General features: G+C 40.6%; 1 pseudogene across 1 annotated transcript; it reads right to left on the minus strand.

Annotated features, from left to right (window-relative positions):
* Positions 1-2,910: 2,910 nt before the first annotated feature.
* On the minus strand, positions 2,911-3,612 carry LOC308610332 (ferritin light chain-like; annotated as a pseudogene). Its single transcript has one exon. The product of its transcript is annotated as a ferritin light chain-like (transcript).
* Between the last annotated feature and the right edge of the window lie 3,137 nt (positions 3,613-6,749).

Genomic DNA, 6,749 nt, shown 5'->3' on the forward strand with positions numbered 1-6,749 from the left:
CTTGAGCCGAGACAGTCATTAGATAATGTAAACCACCGTCTGGCAACCTTCCCTTTTCTAGTCTATATAATCTGCAACTGTAGCATAATAAAACTTGCCTTGCAACCGTCAGTTGTCTTGGTCCTTCTGACCCCATTCGTCGGTGCTACTTCAGTTCCTTACCCCGTCCCTTCTGACCCTGGGCGGTGAAATCCTCTTTCTGAGGCTGGTCCGTGGCACATATGAATATGTTTTTGTCTTGCTGTACTGCACATATGCTGTCTAGTAACAGATATTTTGTCTGCTATTAGTGTTTTAGATTATGTCTTTCCAAAGCGCTGAGGCAGTGCACCTATTTTGATGTTGCAGCTGATGCCTGAACGTATCCTAGCTGACAAATTATTGATTAATAAAAACATGAATTTCTGAAAGATTTGTACTGTTAACCAAAATCTGAGCAAGGAGTCTCAAATGTAATTCTTAGCCAGAATTACATGTTAATGAACCATTTAACAGTGTAAATCAAGGAACATCAATGTAGGGATTTCTTTTCATTTATTTCTTACCTGCTTGAAATATCAGTTAAAGGTTGCCAGCTTGGTTGCAGATGAACAGACATTTGAAGTTCCCTGAACTACGTAATGTGGAATAGGATAGTAGACTTCCAACGCCCTCAAGGCTGTGACCTTGCAGCCATTTTACATAGCACATCATCCTCCTATAGGGATGAACCTTTCCCTGGCCCAAAAAGTAGCCACTCCGTTGAAGCTTTGCTTATTGTAACAGGCTTTTGTTTCCAGGTTACATGTCTGTGGAAGACTTAATTCTGAATAGAGATATAGATATTACTGGAAACTAATTGTTTTTGCTATTATACTCTGCTTTATCAAAAAAGTAAAACATTTAAATTGTGCTACAAAAATTCAGATGTCTTACAATCTTTAAACAATAAATGAATGAATTGCCCTTAAAAAAAAGAATTAAGCAGTTAGTTAAGCTGTTGGTCCCACATCAGACAAATTATCCTTATACCTCCTGTCAATATTGTTAACAGAGACTGTTATTTTATTAATCCTTATGATCCCATGATTCTTTCTTTCATGTTTCGGGGCACAGCAGGTGAGAGAGTGGGTTTGTTAAGCTGGGTGGGTTTATCCTTCTTTTATGCGTTCATTCAATTTTCTGTTCATTTACTTATTGTATACATATGGCAATAGAAGCTGCTAAGGCAATCATTGCTATTCTGCAAAACAACAAGGCACAGAAGCAGATGTCTTATTTCCGAGATTTCTCCCCCCAGGATTATTATGATTAAAGATCCTTTCCCCCCACTCCCTGGAGAGGACAAGGGGCTGCTCGCTGGAGGATTTTTAATGACTTGGGGAAAGGCTCAAATATCCCCCCATTATGGTAATCCACCCCAGGGGCAAACCACACAAGAATATTATGAATTTATTTTATTTTTCTATCCTTGCAAAGGTAATACTCAGCTCATTAGAATATGAAAACTATACTGTCAAATTTCAGAATTACATGGATGAAGAAAATCACCAAAGTGGCATCATATCATGTGTGTTATAGCTGTATTTACTATATTGACTATATTAAATATGTTGTGTTATCAATGTATTGTATAACTATATATTGAAAAGGCAAAATGCTGTAACGTATTTCAGAGAAAATAATTATGTTGGCCAACCCCAAATTGTACATTGTAGACGGGTCCTAGGAAAAGAAGATTCAATTCATAGTGAACAAGAGGTTAGCTTCTGTTTTCAGCCATGTGCTATTTCAAGAATTAAACATCATGAATAATACAGGATATAAGAGGAATAGTCTAAAGATGGAAAAGCACATTTTGATTAGGAAAGAGAATTTAAGTCTTTTTTTTTTTAAGGAAAACTGCCTTATTACTATGAGATAAGAAAATTGTTTCCTTCTTTTCTTCCTTGCTTTCTTCTTCTTTTTTTTAACCTTTTTAATTTTGGATATTTGACCTCTAAGCTGAGATGACTGAAAATGCCTCCTCTGGGCATCAACCTTTTTGAAAGACTTTTTCCCCCTCCCTGAGGGCTATTTGTCTCTTGGAGGCTTTGTCTACATTACTCCTCAAGAGGCAAGCATTTGTCCTTGCACTAAATGCTGACATCTCCTGATAAGAGGGAAGCTGCAGAGTAGAAGAATTGAAGGTCAGTATGTTGATATTGGTCTCAAGCGCATTGATGTACATTTGTGTATTGGGGAAGGGGAGTGAAGCTTGAGAGTGGGCCAGTGGGGAGGGGTAAATATTTTGTGATGCTGTCTACCTATGGGCTTATAAAGTTTACGGCTGCATTAGGAGGACAAGCATTACCATTAGCATGAAAAGTAGGGCAGACCTCAGTTGCAAAAGCTTCTAGCCATACACATAGGGCAATACGTAAATGATACACCTTATTGCATTCACCCATTCACCCTCCCCTGTTCACGCTAATTGGAAATTTCCATCCATTTCAGAGAAGTAACACAACTATCAATCATCTTCCCTGGCACGAATCTTCCAGGAGAAAGAAAATGGAATACACCTAGCGACAGAGCTCACGCACTAGTAGTCCATGTGTCTTAGATTTAATATCTGATGACTAGCTGCATTGAAGCCAAGAGGTGGTTCACAAAGTTGCTGCACATTAGAATCACCTGGGGAACTCTGAGACCTTCCCGTGCCCAGGCTCCTCCCTAGACCTACTGAATCAAAATCTCTGGGGCTGGGACCCAGACACCAATGTTTTTCTTCAAAGCTCTTTAGGTAATTCAAACGAGCAGCAAAGCTTGAGAACCAGCCCAATAATGGGAACAAACTTATTTCACACAGATAAAGTGGGGCAATTCATATGTTAAAAGAACGTGAATATATGTATATATTTCTTTTTTTCACTTTATTCTGTTTGTATTTCAAATAGGCTTTTTTTTTTCCTTCTGCAAAAAGCATTATTGTTTCCATTTGGTCCAAGGCTTGGGAGAGGGCTCCAGGGCGGTTACAAAGCTGCCTAGTGGCTGCAGAGCGGGGCTTCAGGCAGAAGCTCTGACGCCAGAGGGTCTCCTCAGACGCGGCTGGACTTCAGAGACTCCTGTTTGGCTCGAGGGTGAGCCTTTCAAAGAGATACTCGCCCAGCACAGCCTGCGGACCAGCCAGCCTGCGGAGGTTGGTCAGGTGGTCGCCCATCTTCTGGATGAGTTTTACCTGCTCCTCCAGGAAGCGGCTCTCCAGGAAATCACAGAACTGGGAGTCTGCACGGGCAGGACCCATGGCGCGCAGATCCGTTAGTGCCTGGTTCAGATTCTTCTCCCTAAGAATGGCGGCTTCCACAGCATCCTGGGTTTTACCCCACTCATCCTGAGAAGGCTTCTGCGCATCCTGGAAGAGGGCGCGGCCGCAGCACTGGTTTTGCATTTTCAAGAGGCGCTGGGCGCCCTCACACTTCTCCTCAGCCAGTTGGCGAAAAATGTGGCCCATACTGTCCAGAGTCCCATTGTTGCTGTCGAAATAGATGCTCAGAGAGAGGTAAGTGTCCACAGATGCATGTTGAACAGGCGGTGGACGGCGGCCTCCACCTCGGTGGAATAATTCTGACGAACCTGTGAACTCGTGGTTGATCAGTGATAAGGAGCTAAGCTCAAAAACTGGTGTTGGCCTGTCCTGGAGGCTGAGGATAGCTGAGTGTCTGATTCCAAAGGTTGCGAAAGGAAGAAAGGTTGGAAGGTGGTTGGGGGCTGGAGCAAGGAGCGTCCCTGGGTCTGTTCATTCCAAACACTGTTGAAGCAAAAGACAGATCTGCAGGACTGCCGAACGCACTGCCTCAAATAGGCTTTGATATAAATGAACAAGAAGTCCAAGCAAGGACAAAACTTACCCTTCCTCCCACCAAAATAGCTGGTGATACTAGAATCTAGATCTGGGAAGGGATTCTTCCATTGCTTTCTTAACATTCCAAGCCACTAGAGCAGTGGTTCTCAAAGTATGGTCACCTTGTAACCAAGCAGTACCCTATGGGGCCTTCCTAGGACAGACCCATCCCCCATATCCTCTATTGTAGTTTCTCTCTGAAGTACTCAGATAATAGTATCTCAGGCATATTTCTTGAGTTTTCAGATGCTAAAAACCACCACCCAATGGAAGAAATGAACTCCTTGATGATCATGAGCACGTAGCCCTCAGACCTCCTGGCACCTAAGGATGGATAATGTTACCTGCCTTGTGGCCTCAACATCAGCCAATCAGAGGATTGTGCACGAGCTGATCACATGCCCTGGGATGTCCCTCCCTCACCTGGCCTTTAAAAATGCTTTGCTGAAATCCTTTGGAGATTTCAGGGGTTTTGGAACACGGACCACCCCTCTCCTTGCTCGATCCTGCAATAAACCTTTCTCTTCTCCAGACTCCAACCTTTAGGTTTGTTTGGCCTCACTGTGCTTCAGACACATGAACCTGCATTCAGTAACAACTTGACCAGCTTTACCAGCGTCCCCTGATAATGTGTCAGATATTCAAGTTTTAGGGCCCTATCCCAGCCCTATGGAATCAGCAACTCTAGTGGGGCTCAGTGATCTCTGTTATAACAGGCCCTCCATATGATTTTTATTCACCTTAAAGTTTGAAAATATCTGCATTGTCAGCTGGCCAAAGTGTCCACCAGCAGGTGAAGGGGAGTGATGCCTGGAAAAGATAGGGAGTAGCCAAGGCAAGTACAGCAGCATTTGCCGTGGTAGTAATGGAGAATGCCTTTTCTCCACTGGTTGGCACAGACTAGTATCTGGGAGCAGTGGCAGGGTTATTTAGGATGCTTTACAATTCAATGTAGTGACCGCTGTCCTGGTTTGCCAGGGACTTCCCCTGTGTGAACACTTAAAACCTCATCCTGGCAAACCCCTTAGCCCTGGATTTGAAAAACTTAGGGAATAACATGAAATTTAGGGGAAACATGATCTAGGATTTGGGCGAGTCACAAGTGCTAATTAAAGCTAAGCAAGTATGGTCAGCATCTAGCCTTCTTTACCCCTTTGTGGGAAGGTAAATCTGATTGGGTGAAAGGACTTATTGTTAAGAAATCTTTGTAGAAACATCCCCTTCTGCTTAGTCTGCTGGTTCTCAGTTCTGGCTAGACACTGGCATCGTCTGAGGAGATTTAAAGTTATTTTATTGGTCTAGGATGACCAACAGTCAGTGTGAGGGTTTTTAAAAAGTGCTTCAGATGATTCTAATATGCAGCCAAATTTAGGTGCCACTGCTTAAGCTTTTGAACCACTGCTACATATTTTCACCTCATCTTCCTATGAGAATATCCAACTGTAGTTGAGGTTTGTTTGTTTTTCTTTTTCTTTTTTTAACTCTCTTATTATAAGATTTACTGTCTTAAATAAGATTGAATGTACAGAAAATCCTGCTAGTCCATCTGGTACAGCTAGATACTTAGAATAATATCGTTAAGATATATACCATTTAAGTACTGTGACTGGCCTTTTTAAAATTAACATATGCATTGAATTAGTACAATCTCTTTTGAAGTTGTCATGTTGGGGAGCTATACCTGTAATCTGCTGCCATTGCTAAATATCTGGACAACTCTTATTAGGAATTGTTTTTAAAAATCTTTAGGGATTAAAACCAAGAGTGCTGTATTATTTGTACTGGGACCACAAAAACCTCACAAAGTTTCCCCACTGTACCTTCTACCCCCATCTCTAACCCTTGGCAACTTCTAATCTGTTCTCTATCTCCACAGTTTTGTTATTTTAAGAATAATACGTAAACATAATCATGAATTACTTAATCTTCGGAGATTGGCTTTTAAAAATTTTTTCTTCAGCATCATTCCCTTGAAGTTCATTTTAATTTTTGCATATATTAATAATTTGTTCCTTTTCGTTGCTCCGTAGTATTCTATCATAAGATTTTATCACAATTTGTTTCAACATTCATCCATTGAAAGACATTTGGGTAGTTGCCAGTTATTGGCTATGATAAATAAAACTGCTATGAACATTTATGTGTAAGTTTCTGTGGGAACTTAATTAAGTTTTTGTTTCTTTTGGATAAATGCTCAAGAGTACAAGTACTGCGTTGTAGGGTGAATCTACTTTTAGGATTAAAAGAGACTGTCAAGCTGTTTCTCAGAGTGGCTAAACCATTTTATTTTCCCACCAGTGACGTGATATAACTTTTCTACGTACTCGCCAGCATTTGATGTTGTCACTATAATTTTAGTTATTCTCTGATATCTCATTATGGTCTTAATTTGCATTTCCCTAATGCTAATGATGTTGAGCATCTTTTCATGTGCTTCTTTGCCATGTGTATATTCTCTTCCATGAAATGTCTGTTCCTGTCCTCTGCCTATTTTCTAGTTGGATTTTTTTAAGTTGTTTGGAGAGTTCTTTGTATATTATAGATACAAGTCATCTGTCTCATATGGGATTTTCAAATATGTTTTCCCACTGTGTAATCTGAGTTTTCATCCACTTAAAAGGATCTTCTATGAAGCATTTTTAACTCATTTTGATGAGATACAATTTATCAGTTTTTGCTTTTATTGATCATACTTTCGGTGTCAAGTCTAAGAATTATTCACCTAGTTCTAGATGCCAAAGATTTTCTATTTTTTTTCCTAAAAATGTCCTGCTTTTACATTTAAGATTATGATCCACTTTGATTTAATTTTTGTGTAAGGTGTGGAGGTTTAGGTTAAGGTTCATTTTTTGTTTGTTTTTGTCAAGGGATGTCCAACTGTTTCAGT

Source organism: Mesoplodon bidens (assembly GCF_964165515.1).
Source record: "Mesoplodon bidens genome assembly, contig: HAP1_SCAFFOLD_519, whole genome shotgun sequence".
NCBI lineage: Eukaryota > Metazoa > Chordata > Mammalia > Artiodactyla > Ziphiidae > Mesoplodon > Mesoplodon bidens.